The sequence below is a fragment of the Apteryx mantelli genome, chromosome 21 (assembly GCF_036417845.1).
Source record: "Apteryx mantelli isolate bAptMan1 chromosome 21, bAptMan1.hap1, whole genome shotgun sequence".
Lineage (NCBI taxonomy): Eukaryota > Metazoa > Chordata > Aves > Apterygiformes > Apterygidae > Apteryx > Apteryx mantelli.
Genome location: NC_089998.1, coordinates 3,229,456 through 3,243,391, shown reverse-complemented (window position 1 = coordinate 3,243,391; position 13,936 = coordinate 3,229,456). Strand labels below are relative to the sequence as shown.

At 53.7% G+C, this 13,936-nt stretch overlaps 1 protein-coding gene across 1 annotated transcript in view; it reads left to right on the top strand.

The window, feature by feature from the left end:
* Window positions 1–326: 326 nt before the first annotated feature.
* NACC2 (NACC family member 2) overlaps window positions 327–13,936 on the top strand; it is a 55,024-nt gene continuing 41,414 nt past the window's right edge. The window contains exon 1 of the mRNA XM_067308924.1: window positions 327–386. The gene's annotated coding sequence lies outside the window, so the exon portion shown is untranslated. The remainder of the gene's footprint in view (window positions 387–13,936) is intronic.

The following is a 13,936-nucleotide window of genomic DNA, read 5'->3' as shown; positions in this document are numbered from 1 at the left end:
GGAAGAATAACAATGCCAAATAAAACGGGGGGGGGGGGGGTGCGGACGCGCGCTGTCCCCGAGGGCAGGCGCAGCCCCGGGCCGGGCCGAGCGCGGTGCCGGTGCCGGTGCCGGTGGCGCTGCGCCCCGCGGCCGCCGCTGGCCCCGCCCGTCGCTCCCCCCCCGCGGCGGCGGCGGCGGGGCCGGGCCCGGCGGGGCCGCCTGTCTGCGGCGCTCGGCGCTGCTGGGCGAGGTCAGGGAAAGTCCATGTGAGGAGCCGCTGGAATCACTTCCTGCCGCCGCCGCCGGGCCCCGCCGAGCCGAGCCGCGCCGCGCCGGGCCGCCGCCAGGCCCCGGGGGCCGCGCCGCCGCCGCCGCCGCCCGTCCATGGGGCAGCGCGCCCGCAGGTAGGAGCGGGCCGGGGGGGGCAGCGACCCCCCCGCGCCGCCCCGCCGCGACCCCCCCCCCCGCGCCGCCCCGCCGCGACCCCCCCCCTCCCCCCCGCGCCGCCGCCGCCGCCGCCGGTTCCCACGGCCCCGCGCAGCAGCGGGTCGCGCCCGCCGCACCGCGCCGCACCGCACCGCTGGCACCGCGGCTCCTAACCCCAAAACCGCGGCTGAATCGCCCCCCCCCCGCAGCGCGGCCGGGCTCCTCCGCCCCCTCCCCGGGACGGGCGGTGCGCGCCGCGGCCCCTCTGCCCGCGCCTCCAGCCGGGCACCGCCGCTGCCCAGAGGCCTCGGGCGAGGAAAAGCTTCCCTGGGAAAACGCCGAACTACGGCGAAGTGTGCGCGATGGGGTTGGGTTTTTTTTTTGGGGGGGGGAGGGGGGGGAGCTCGCCCTTGCGCCCCTCTCCGTGGAAAGCCCGCTCCTGGGACAAATGCGGTTAGTTTCCGCTGTCCCTCCGAGACGTGTTCGCCTAGCAAAATAAACGTGAAAATCGGGTTATTATTAGCAATACCTTTCTGGAGAGGCCGCAGTGCCTACTTGATTTTTTTAATGGCTAGATGCCTACCCAGGCTTCTACTTTCTCTCCCAGGGGAGGAAAATTCTGCTGCTGAAAGGGGAGATCTTAAAGAACAGACACGAAAAAAAAGCCCCCAACTAAATGCCTAAATTCAGAGTTTAGCGATGGTCTGTAAGGTGGCTGGGGTGGCTCGCGCGCTGCCCTCGCGGCCGCAGCCGGGCTGGCGTGGGACAGGCGCGTGCTCCCTGTTATTCCAGCAGTGTCCTATGTTGGATCAGCCTGTCAGCAAGATGCAGGATGTTAGCCTGCGCCTTGATGCACAAGTGTGGAAAAATTTGGGTCCGTTGCTGGGTTTTTATTGGATAAGTGCCTTTCTAAATGCTGGCGTGTTACAGTTCATACTGCAGTATGCAGCATGCTGTAGTTAAAGTACATTTGCTGTGCTCAAGGACTTCTCCAAACATCTTCCCTGCTGTAGGGAAATAAAATGACAGCAGTACATTGTGTACTGCGCTGTGCGAGGCTCGCCCATACGTATTAACAGCAAAGTACAGGATCACTTAAAGCGAAGTCTCCATTACGTGCTGCTTCGTTAATTTGAATATTCGCTTGTGCGTTTCCTCCTTTGGAGAGGCATTTGCGAGATTGCGGGCAGCCTGATGTGCTCCCGGCTTGCCAAATGCCGGGCTCCTGTCCTGCGTAATTGATGCTCTGGCATGCTGTTTTACCTTTTCCAACTAAAATATTAAACAGTAGTAGAAGTCGAAATCGGTAAACAAACCTGAATTATTGCTGTCCGCTCAGGGGCGTATTAGCTGCTCAAAGTTAATATTCCCCTGCATGAAAGAAGAGGTTTTGCTATAGCAAAACGCGCCGGGCGCAGTCGGGGGAGACGTGCGTCCTCCGTGCCTGCGCGGAAGGAGCCAGGGAGCCTGCCCCGCTCAAAAGCGTTATATTCAGGCATAGCTAAAAACAAAGTACGCGCCTTATTAATCTGCTGAAAGCCTGCTGTTATCCTTTTTAGTTGTGAAGTTTTATTTAAAGCCGAACCTTTCCCTATTAGCTGAATTAATGCTGTTCACCCAGCCTAGGACAATAAGTGCATGACCTCGAGGCACGGATAATGGAGGTAATGATAGTTTGATCCAAAGTAAGCCGCAAATATAGAATAAGGACAACAATATCCCTAATTATTTTGAGAATAAATGTCATTCCATAGTCCAACTGAAGATGGATATAACTATTGTATTTCTCTTTTCCGGAGGAGATTTTATAATTAAGGCTTCACAGGAGGAAAGCTGCGGTATTTTAACATTAAAGGGGAAGAATGGATTTATAGAACCTAAAATTCTCTCTCAAGAAAAAACAAAACCAAACTTAAGCACTCACTAAAATAATGCAAATGGCTGAATGAAAATCAGGTTTCAGTAAATACGTGAACAGAAGGGCTCTGCGTAGTTTAAGGGGCCCGCCTTGGCCGAAGGGGTAACTCGTATTTTGAGCAGGCTCTGTAGTGCGGGGGGCAGCGCTCCCTGCGGCGCCCTGGGCTGCGGGTCTCCGAAAGCATTGCCGCGGCGTTTTTGCTAGCTTTCGCCCTGAACTTCCACGATTAACGCAGAGCCGCTCGTTGCTTAGGAGCCTTCGCTTTCTGCCCCTCTTGCTCTAGCGCTGCCCGACGGCGCGTAATTGGAAACGCGGCAAATGCAGGATATTTTCAGCAAGGTCCGACGCGGGAAAGGCCGAGTGGTTTCTGCTGGTCTGGCATCAGGGTAACCCCGTTCCCAAGCCCACCGCAGCGGGCGCGGGGCCTGCGTCGCTGCAGCAGTGGCTCGCGGCCGGTGGAGGTGACAACATCCAGGCCAGGTGTCCCCTTTGTGGTGGCTCTTAATAGTTTTGAGTGTTGGGGTCTCCTCCAGCTTCTCCGAGGTGAGACGACGGGCGCGTTGCAGTAAGAACTGTGCATCGCTCCTGTAACTTGTCCTTCGGAGCGGTGTCCCAGTTTTGCAGCGTCCCTGCATCCTGCCGTGGGGTTTGATCCGTCCCTGCTCTCCTGGAGGGTGTTTGACAGGATCTGGGGGCAGCAGGGCAGATATTTGTTCCGATGAATCGGTGCCCTCGCGAGGTCGGCTCCCCTCCGGGCGCCGAAGCCGGCGGGTTTCGTGCCGGCGTTGCTCTCTCCCTGGCCGCTCCGGGTGCTTCCCTCCAACGCGCTTCAACAACAGCTGCTCGAGCTGCTCCAGCAAGGAGAAGTCCCCTCTCCTCGGAGTCGAGCAAGCCTTTCTGCAAAGCGCAGGTACGTCCTTTCCGGAGGAGGCTTCAGCCGAAACGAGGAGTGGAAGTGCCAAGCGATGAGGCAGTGTTTGCGGTGGTGCCAGCAGGCGCCAGGGGAAGGAGTGCCAAGACACATCGCGCGCGAGGCTGCTCGGCTCCCTGTTTGCAGCCCCGGAGACACTTGGGTTTGCTTCAGAGAAGCCTGCGTGCGCTTCTCCAGCTCGGGATGCAAACCATCTCTGCTTGCAATGGAAATATTTATTTTAGACCGTCTTATTATAAAGTCAGATTTCCCTGCCAGGCCTTGTGGAGGGCTTGCGCCGCGCTCTGTACCTCTGCAGATATGCGCTTTATTTGAGAGCTGCCTTTATTGACATAATGGCACTTAAATTGGTCGCTGGCTCTCCGATACGCTGAGCGGGGGTGGTATAAAGGATTGTACGGGACCGTGGGATTGGGGATAAACATAGCAAAACAGCCGGGCAAAATGATGCTGCGGCTGTGCTGGTGGCTCGCTCCCTACGACGCCCGGGTTTAAAAATACCCAGGCCTGACAAAACGGGGCTAGAAAGAGGCCTCAGCCATAGGTTTGTGTCTTCCCGGGTTTTATGAGCCGAACCGGCTTTTTAGCAGGATCTTCAGCAGGGAAAACGGATGGGCTGTGCTGGGCTGAGAGGAGCAGGACCCGGAGAGCCCTCGTGATGCTGAAGCGCAGGGGGACAGGAGTACTGAAAGGGAAAGGCTGCACTTTAGTTGTTAAAATATATATGTATTTTTTTTACATTTCTTTGAATTTAGTTGAATGAAATTAAAGAAATAAAATATAAGCAATCAAGTGGAGAGAATTAAAGGAAATTATAAGTTTCCTGGAGCACCTCAAGGCCAGCGAGAGCGTCACCCGTTGCTGCAGTTTGCCCCGGTAGCCTTCCGCTGTCGCAGGAGTTCAGACGAACTAGTTTCGATGGGAACACCTGAAGCGGGGGTGTTGTGGGGGGTGGCGGCCTCTATTCTTTCTTTATTTATTTTTCTTTTAATCAGGCCTGTACAGCAATTGAGAAATAGGTTGAGCATGCTAAGGAGGGTGAGGCTGTTGGCTTTCTCTACCTGACTTTATTTGCAAAGTGACAGGGATTTTGACAGGCTTTGTGTCTTTTTTAGCAAATCAAGTGTCATGCCAGGTTTGCCTGTGGATGAGATCATTTGCAAAATATGTTTCCCAGCTTGCTCCAGGCATAATTCATTGTGTCAACTGCAATTGCTCATTTGCTAGGAACTGTGATTCATTAGCAATTTTTTTTTTTTTTTTTAAGTTCAACTTGTTTTTAAGCAAATGTTTGGAGGCAGAGGAGAAACTTAAAAAATGTATTAAATCCTGCAGCGCACGTGTCCACGACCGTTGCCGTTAAGGGAAAACCCGTTAAAGCGGCGGGGAGGGCGCAGCCGTCCCGCGGGGCGCTCGGCTGCACGGGGTCGCGCTCCTCCTCGTCACGTGGTCGCTCCCGAGCCGCGACGGAGGGATGAAAATCCCGCTGCCGGGAGGGCCGGAGCCGCGCGGGACAGGGGAGCTCGCCCGGCGCCCGCGCTGCCCCCACGCCTGGCTGCAGCGGGGGCCTCGGCGTCGCTCGTGCGGCGAAGATGCGACGAGGCTGAACCGCGCTCGGGCGTGGGCTTTGCGCTCCAGGCGTTCGCAGGTGCCGTGTTTTTATTCGGGCTCTTCCAAGGACCTCAGATCAGGCTTTTAAAGAAGTTTGCGTGTCAAGTACTTTTTTTTTTTTTTTTTTTTTTTGTGTTACATTTCCTCTCAAGACAAATACTTCAGCGGGTTTTTTTCCCCGTAGGTGGGTGGACGGGGAGGGGAAGATCACTGCTACCGCAGCAGCAGCAGCCCCAAGCTGCCCTCTGGTAACAAACCGGCGCGTGGGGGCTGAATAAACGGATGTACTTTTCAGGGGAAAAAAAAGACTTTTAAACTTCTAAGCGATTACGAGCCGTACATTTAAACATAAGTGACTTGACAGGCTTCTTCCCGCTGTGCAGTGATTGTCTATAAAGTACTTTTTTTTTTTTTTTTTTTCCTATTTATTTATTTATTTTCCCTTGCGGATTTGCGTGCGGCCGTCGTCTTGGCCGGCCGGGGCGCGGGGCCGGGGTGCCGAGGCGGGTGCCGGTGCCGCTGGCGCGGTTCCCGCGCTGCCCCGCACTGTGCCTTGGCCGGAGCGCAGCGAGGGAGGCGACTCCGTCGGGGGGACCATATATAGGCATCGGGGCGAGATTCGGTCCCGCAGCGACGGAGCCCATAGCGGGGCCGATAAATCGCCGGTAAAACCGGAGGCGGGAGGAGGGGGGAGATTCCCCTTTCCTTGCGGCAGCGCTGGGGCTCTGGGAGGGCTCGATGGTCGACGTGCCGGTTCTCGCCGTCGTGGGACAGCCGGTTGCGCTCCGAATACGTGAAGCGTTAGGAAGACCGGAGCGAGGCTTGGAAAGAGCCTAATTCCGCGTGGAGGGGCCCTGCGGGGCGGCGCTGCTGCGGAGCCGTCGTACGCCGGCGCCTGAATCATCGGCGGCGTTTCGAGGCCGCCGGCGAGGGGCTTGTTTCGGTGTCGCGGCCCGGTTCCCGGCTGGAACGAAATCCCCGCGGACGGGACCGGCCCCTTTCCGCAGACCCTGCTCGCTGGAAACCCCCCCCGCGCCTTGCGCCGGCTCCGGCAGCCCCCGCAGGGCGACCGTAAGCAGCGCGGTGCGCTCCTTGGCCGTGTTTTAGCAGCGCCGAAGTCGCGCTCGCGCTGCAAACCTACGTTTCTGGCATCTGTGCGGGGGGGGCTTAAATTGCTCCGGCTCGATCCCGTCCCTTCTGACAAGTTTTGATGGGCTGTGGAGTAAAACTCGACGGTTTTTGCATCATTTCTGTAGCTTCAGCCCAGCCTCGCAGGCCAGTGAAGGTATCTGTATTAATCGCTCATTTGTACAAAAAAAAAAAAAAGGTGAAACTTCATTGTCCTCTAGCTAACAAGTGAAATAAAACTTTGCACCGTGGTTACACCTGCGTTTTTCGTGTATGTGACCGGTGTTATGGCCACGGTGTGTTAGACTACAGAGCAGTGACAAAAACCTTAATGTTCTTCCGTAACTCGGGTCGGAGACGAGGACGGCAGCAACAGCCGCCTCCGACTCTGCTGCTCCAGTATATCGCTGTAAATAAACCAGATGAATTGCTAAGCTGAAATGCACGTTTTTGATCACTCTAGGTGCACCCTTGGTGATGGTGTCTGGAGTATTTCTTCAGGCCCCCCCCCCCCCCCCCAGGACGTGCGTGGGGAGGGGGAGGCCGGGCGCAGAGCTGCAGCGCGGCGGCGCGTTTGCCGTTCCTCCCTGCTGCAGCCTTAACGTGCCTTCCCGCGTTTCATTCATTTCCCTTTACAGCACTAAGTTCCATCGGTTAATTTTTGTATGTTGATATTTTTGTTGTCAGCAGGTTTTTTTTCTATTTTTGAAGCATATAAAACCATCAGTGTGAAAGAAGATTAAAAAGATGCGTTACAATTAAAATGTTAATGAAATCTGCATCTTACAACTTTTGAGACCGTTCAGGCATTCATCTTTTCTTCTTTTCTTTTTTTTTTTTTTGGGGGGGGGGGGGTTATGTCCATTAACTCTGGCGATTCTTATTCTACACTGACCCCTGCTGAGAGAGCGGTGCTGTAATTGGATTTAAAGAAGAGGGGGGAAGGAAAGGGAGGGAGAAGAGCTCCTTTGGAAAGTAGGAGTCGGCGTGGCCGCTTTGGCTCTTGGTGCGGGGGTCCGCAGAAAGGAGGCGGTTTAGCAGACCCGTAAGCCGCCTTCCTTTGCCCGCGTCCCTCCCGGCGCCCCTCGGCGGGGTGGCTCTGCCTGCAGCTCTGCCTGCAGCTCTGCCCGCGGCTCTGCCCGCGGCGCTGGCCGCCGTGACCTTGGCTGCACGGGGACGGGAGCGGGAGCGCCGCTTTGCCGGCGCGCTCCGGTGTAACGTGAGAAGCGCCGTGTAGGGCTGGTGGGAAGTGCTGTGAAGGCCCTTGAAAGAAGGGTATGGGCAGAAGAGCAAGTAACGATTTGCCGTTACGGCTTCATCTTTCCCCATGTCTCCAAAATAGTATTTCTAGAGGCTGTGATTTTTTTTTTTTTTTAATAGGTTTTCTGCAGCTTACACAATATTTGGATTAGGGCCATTTTTTTTTTTCTCCTTTTCCCTTCCCTCCCCTGGTGTCCGGGGCAGGCTCAAGAGGAGCTCGCCTGCCTCGCCGGCTGGGCAGGGAGGAGTCGCACAGCAGGGCTTCACCGCTCGGCCGGCGGCTCCCAGGAGCGGGGCCGTGCCCCCCTACCCCCCCGGCCCCGCGCGCCCCCCAGCCCAAGTTAACTAACTCGCTTAATTGCTGGTCGCCATCTCTGAAGTTTCGGTGTGTGCTGTTTAAGAGCTTGACGTCCCCCGCGCCTGGCGCGGGGTGGCAGAGGGGTTTGGGCGCCCCACGGGGCAAGTGCGCGGGAGCCAGCGGTGCCCTCGCGGCTGCTGGTTCAGCGCAGACAGATGCGGCCGCGGGGCTGCGAGGGAAGCGCTGGCCGTTTCGCGGGGCCGAGCTCCCGTCCTGGGAAGTGCGCGCCAGCCCAGGGAGCAGCCTTGGGCAACCTTGGGCAAGCGGGTCGCTTCCTCCGAGCTCCAGGCCAGCTGTTCACGTGCATCAAAGACCAGATTTTTAAGTTTTCTGTTTCCTTTTTTAAGTGGGCAAAAAATAAATTTGCAGCATTGTCATTTCGTGTCAAGTGCTTGGACGTTGCCTGAGTTTGTAGCCCAAGAGAACGTGGGACACGGATCCGAACTCCTCTCGCCTGCCAGGCGCCTCGGTGGAGCAGAGCCCGTCTGCAGTCCCGGCTTGCTGGTCAGGGCAACTGGTAACGTGCCAGCGACCATAGACATGTACGAGAGTGCGGCTTTGTGCCTGCAGGTAAAACCCAAGGTTTTACGCCAGTCAGGTTAACCTGCCTTCGGAGGTGGGATGGAAAGCCGCCACAGAAGACAGAAAGAGACCAGCAAGGTATGCTGGCGTTGTGTTCGAGTTGCATGTGCTCCACTGTGCTGGAGCCACGTGACGGTCCTGTGGGTGAGGTATCTGGTGGCATCCAGAAGAGGGAAATCCCATGGGCAGGCCAGCTGGAAAGCTCACTGAGATGGGCCTGCAAACCTTGTGCAGTGTAAGAAGCTCTGAGAGGCAGCTAAATCCAGTGAAGAGTGTAGAGATGACCGCAAGGAAGGAGACGGGAGCAATGGCATTGGCATTGCATGCCGCTCTTCCTCCATGGGCATTGCTGCTTCCCATGCTCTCTCTCCCATCTCCCAAGATGATGGTGGACGTGTGCAGGCAGAGAGCAAAGAAATCGCTGCTTGAAATCCCCACCTTACTTCGGTAATGCGCACTGGCAGTTGTAGGCCAAATGCAAAGGAGAATAACAAAGCAACCCGGACCATCGCCGAATGCCTGCTGCTGGCACGGCAAGCAAGCAGAATTTCCAGCAAGGCAAGCTTCTGTGCTGCAAACCTAAAAAGAAGCACGTGAGAATCAATATCTGAGTATTCCAATAAAATCTGTTGAAATTCCGTGAAGAGTCACTTCAGGCAAGCTCATAACTGGTCTTTCAGATGATTTTTTTTCTTTTTCTTCCTTTTTATTTTTCCTTCTTTTTTTGGTAAAACATTGGTAAAACATTGTAAAAATTCGTGTTGGGCTCAATCTACATGTAGTGCTTTGGTTATGCAAAGTAGGCGTTCAGGGCAATTCTGTTTTATTCCGGAGTCGGAGCAGAGAGAGCTGGAGACGCCTCCTTGCTGACGGAGGCGCCTCTGCTCTGAACTGGCTTGCAGAGCTGCTGGCGGTGGTGGTGACCCTTCTGCCCACAGATTGCGGTGCCGATTCCAGCACGCAGTCGGCTTTGATGCTCTGGCACGGTGTTGGTAAGGTTTCTGGTCCTTTGTCCTCAAGGATTTCTGGAACGGTTTTGGAAGGTCTTTGTCCCTTTGTGCACGTGATGCGTTGTCCCGTTGTGCTCCACAGTGGGCACCACCGTGGAGAAGCGGCTTGGGAGCCGAGTGCGTCACCTGCTACGAGTCTGTCCCAGCTGTGAGTAATGTCAGCTGATATCCTGCTGCCTGCAGTTGTTTATTAGTGTTTATCCCTCTGCCCGTGCCTAGCCCGGCTGCCCGACGGGCCTTGCTTTAGGCTCTCCATGGCTGCAGGCTTTGAAAAGTGTCTGTGTGCATTTTCTTGGGAGTGGGTGGGCACTTCTGAAGCAAGCAGCTGCAAAGCAACCGAGCCGCTGGATGTTTTCATGACTATTGCAATCAAATTTAGGATGTTTCCTCGCTTACCTTCTCCTTAAAATCCCAAAGCGGCTGTCTTGTTGTTTGTGCATGGCCTGGAGGGATGGGGATGCCTTAATCTTTCTCCCACGGCTCTTGCTGACTGATCTGGATTAGGCAGAAGAAACAGTGCAGAAAGGAGGACTTAGCTTCTTGCTCTTTGGAAGAACTCTGAAGCTGCTGCCTATGGGGCAGGAAGGGAATACATGATTGAAAAGATGCAGAAGAACTAAGTGACAAAATCTCTACGCATCCTCTGAGGCAGCAAATACTGTACTTTGCAGCTAAACGTTGCTGGCAGCAATTGCACTGCGCTGATCGCTCTTTGCCTGCAGGAAGACCGGGAGCTGTTTGGTTTTTACTTGGCCTGCAGATCTTACTGAGACCACTAATTCTTCACCAGACTCCACTGGATACTTTCTTTTTTCCACTCAGACCCAGTCTGCACGAAGCAGCGCGCTGGTTGGGGCTCAGCCAGGCCAGCCAGACTCTGCGTGATGACGTTATAGCAGGGAGCTCTGCTGGCTCCTTGCAGCTCTTGCCCAAGCGATGAGAAAAGCTCTCCCGCAGGCTATCGGATATCGCGTGCCTGACACCTTGATGAGGCCTGGGCAGAGCTTGCTCCTGATCTGCATCCAGAACAGAAGCTGCTGCTTGCTGTGCCTGGGGTCGGCCCCCGTGGCTGTGTGCGCCCCATCCCACCACCACCTCCCCTACCCTCCAGCCTGCCAGTGACGTTTCTCTGTGTCTCCTAAATGTTATGTAAAACACAACGTGTAGCATTGACCATAGAAATGTTTGGTTCAGCAGCCTGGTCTGGAGGCATTTCCAGCACCCTTGTGATCTACCAAGTGCACATGCAGAAGACGCGCAGCACTTGTGTGGACTTCGGTTAAAGCTTGGTGTCCAGGGACTGCTGTGTTGGGCATGCAGGGGATGGAGATGGCCCCGGAGAGCTGCGTTTGGCGGTGTCACCCACCAGCATGCATATGGCAGTTTGGGGAGGAAAGGGAGAGATATTTGCTTGCAATTGTTGAAAAAGTTGCATGTTCTCACTGCTGCAGACATTGCTGAGTTTCCCTGGCCAGTCAGTGTGTCCATGATTTGACCCCTGCGCTCCACAGTGTTTGTGTAATCGTGGGAACGGATCGGTTTTGATTTTGTACTCGGAGGCGTGAGATGGGCAAATCCATTGACCACGCTGCTGTTTGTGCAGACCCTTGCACCAAATCGTTCTTCTGCAGGTGCAGCAGGAAACGTTTAAAGGCCTCATGCTGACCGCTTTCAGGTCTCTGTGTTGCATTCTTCACCTCCAGCTTTCATTTAATTGCTGCTTGACCAGGCTCTGTTAGAGAAATTTTACAACTACAGAAGAATCTGGTACCTCGTCTCCAAAGCAGACGTGAGGGCGCTGCTGGTCAGTTCAGCACCTGTATTTCTGGTGGTGAGAGGGCAGAGAGTTTGGAAAGGCGTTCAAGGAAGCCTGTTATGGGACAAAGGAACTGTTGAAACTTGTTTAAAGGTATGAAAAGAAGATCATGGGCTGGAATAGAGAATTGCTGGAGTATGAGCCTGAGCGCCCGCAGGTCCCCATTAGGCGTACTGGGATCTTGCAGGACACCGCGAAACACCTTGCCAGGCGGCGCACTGAGCAGCGCGGGGATGGGGAACACATGGCCCTGGTGCCAGAGCATTTATAGCACGACCTGTTGCGCGAAGGCTCAGTGCCCTGAAGCTTCTACAAGAAGGTCTGGGTGCATACAACACTGCCGGTGACCAATGCCACCAAAAAAGAACATCTGCAAAAATGCTCCCCTGAAAACTTCCTAGCCTGTATGTGGTCTGAGAACTTGCAACGCTTGTTCGTCCCCTGCCAGTGTCGGTGAATGTAGTTGAAAAAATTCTTCAAGTTACGGAAAGAGGAGAGGACCAGCCGCAGGTCTGTGTTTACAATGTCTGTGTTGAGTGCAACCACTGAACAGCGGCAGCTTGCCTTGCAGAGCTGCTTGCAGGTGGAAGAGGCTGTTTTCCCTGTGTCTCGACACAGGTCTGGTATTTGAATTTTCGACTTAGCTTTGTAGGTGGGGGAAAAAAATCTCAGAATTGAATTATACCCTGTTGTATGCGTTATGGATGTGGGTAGTGCTAGCTGGACTATACCATCTTCAGGATCAAAGAGGGAAACATGTATGGGCAGAGGCTGGGGAGACTTAATCTCCAGGGTATCTCGTGGCCCTGGTGCTCCGCAGAGTGCAGCCCGCACGGCAGCTCCACTGCGCACTTTCTTCCACTTCTGAGACCCTTGTATCATTCGTACGGTTGGAGATGTATTTGTCTGAACAGCATGCTGGCTTTCTTTGCTTGGTTGCAGTACCTGACTTTTGAATCTTATTGTCTTGTGCAAGGCTTTGTCCTGGAACTGGTCTGAGTTCCTTTCACAGTTTTGTTCTGGTTTGGGGAAGGTGAGCTCAGTTTTAAACCACTTTGGTTGTGGTTACTAAGTCTTGGTGACACGTTAAGCATTTAATACACAAGTGCATTGGCTTTTTGCCCACATCCCCCTTTTGATGCAGGCTGAGGGAAACAGCCTCTGCCCAAATCTTAAGGGACGTTACCCTGCGCCCTCGTTTCAATGCCTTCCTTCTGGAGCTCTTCTCTCTGCGGTTAGTTCCTGACCCAGCTGGGTGTTAGCAACAGGGTGAGATCTTGCACTGGATGGGACAACACCTAATCCCCTGGGAGAGGTTTCGTGAAGGCTTTTGCTGCCAGAGGGGACACCTTCTCCATGTGCTGGTCACGGCACCGGTGCTTGCTTGGGGATGGGAGTAGGTGCCGGCACGGTGGCTGTGGTCGTACGGTCGATGTTGAGCATCTGTAACGGGCTTTGCCGTCAACGAGGCAAAATAAGCAGCTCTGGATAAAAGAGTGTGACTGGTACCAGGGAGCAATTAAAGCCTGCCCAGATGCTGCCACCTCTGCTCAGCATTAACGCGTGGCGACTGCGCGAGTAGTTCGGTGCCGTGTGAATACGGATGGAAGAATCTGCCTTAATTGGCGCGGCCTGTCTAATTGTGTTACATCTTAATTTCTTGATGCTTGCTTAACTTGTGCCGTGCATCAGAAGCTCTTGTGAAATCTAATGTGCCGGAGCACCAGCACAGGAAAAAGCTCTGCCTTCTGTGAAGCCAGACTGTTGCAGTGTAATTTGTTTTGTAAGATTTTTGAAAGCCAATGTTGCAATATGTAACAGTAGAATAGTGGGAAGATGGTCAGGTGGTTCTTAGGACTTCAACAGACAGATTTCATGTCTGTGTGTTTTTGCAACACCTTTCTATAAAGGGAAACATAATTTAAAATATGATTACTTAGTGTTGTAACAGTCTTCTCAAACGTTTTTGCATTATGCAGAGATCATTATCAGAGGCTGATATTAACTTGCAAAGAATATTATGCAAATCATTCTCCTGTTCTTCTAAAAAGAAATTTCCTTCATAATGCAAAGCGTGACATAAAAAAATTGTGCAGAAGCTTTTGGCAAAATTACATTCAGAAGATGTAACAGTTTTTCTGCTTACTAGCACAATCCATTTGTGCCTTTCTACTGGATTTTCTCAACTCAAGCTGATAAAGTATGAATTTTAAAATAAGGCTTGGGCGGGGGGGGAATGTTGTACCCCCTGGGTTCAGGAACAGCCAGGGAGAGTTTTCATTTTTAGATCATTGTTCCCAATCTGTTCTAATGGTTGCTATAAGCACTGTTTAATTTTCATCGCTCCTTGAAGGTATTTGGTGGTTTTCTGTCAGACTTGCAAGGGGCAGATGCCCACTGCACCACCATGCCCGTGAGCAGCGGCGCGCGGATAGCTAGGCTGATGTACAACATAAAGTTAATAGCATCGGGCTCCCCAGGCTTCCCGTGTTTTGCCTTCGTTGTACATTAATAACCTGCGTCCCCGTTAGCAATATGCCCGTTTTGAACGAGGGGCCCTGATCAGGGGCCGGGCCGTGAACGTTGGTGCTCCTGGGCTTGGCATCGCCTGCTCCCTATTTTGAGCATCAGCACGTTCCCGGAGGAAATCCTGTCCCTTGCTGAGGTCACTGTGAATTTTGCCATTGACTTTGTCCCTCCTCCTATTTCTTTTTATTTTTTTTTAATAGAAACTAATTTTATCGGTTCAGAGTTGTTCCTTCTAACACGGCAACCAGACTCTGCTAAAATTGAGAGGGTTGCTTTAGGTATCAGACAGCTTGCTCTTATTATAGATTGATTGATGAAAATAGACCTTAATAAATATTGTAACCAGGTTAAATTACTAAAATATTTACAGGCCATGGATTGCAGT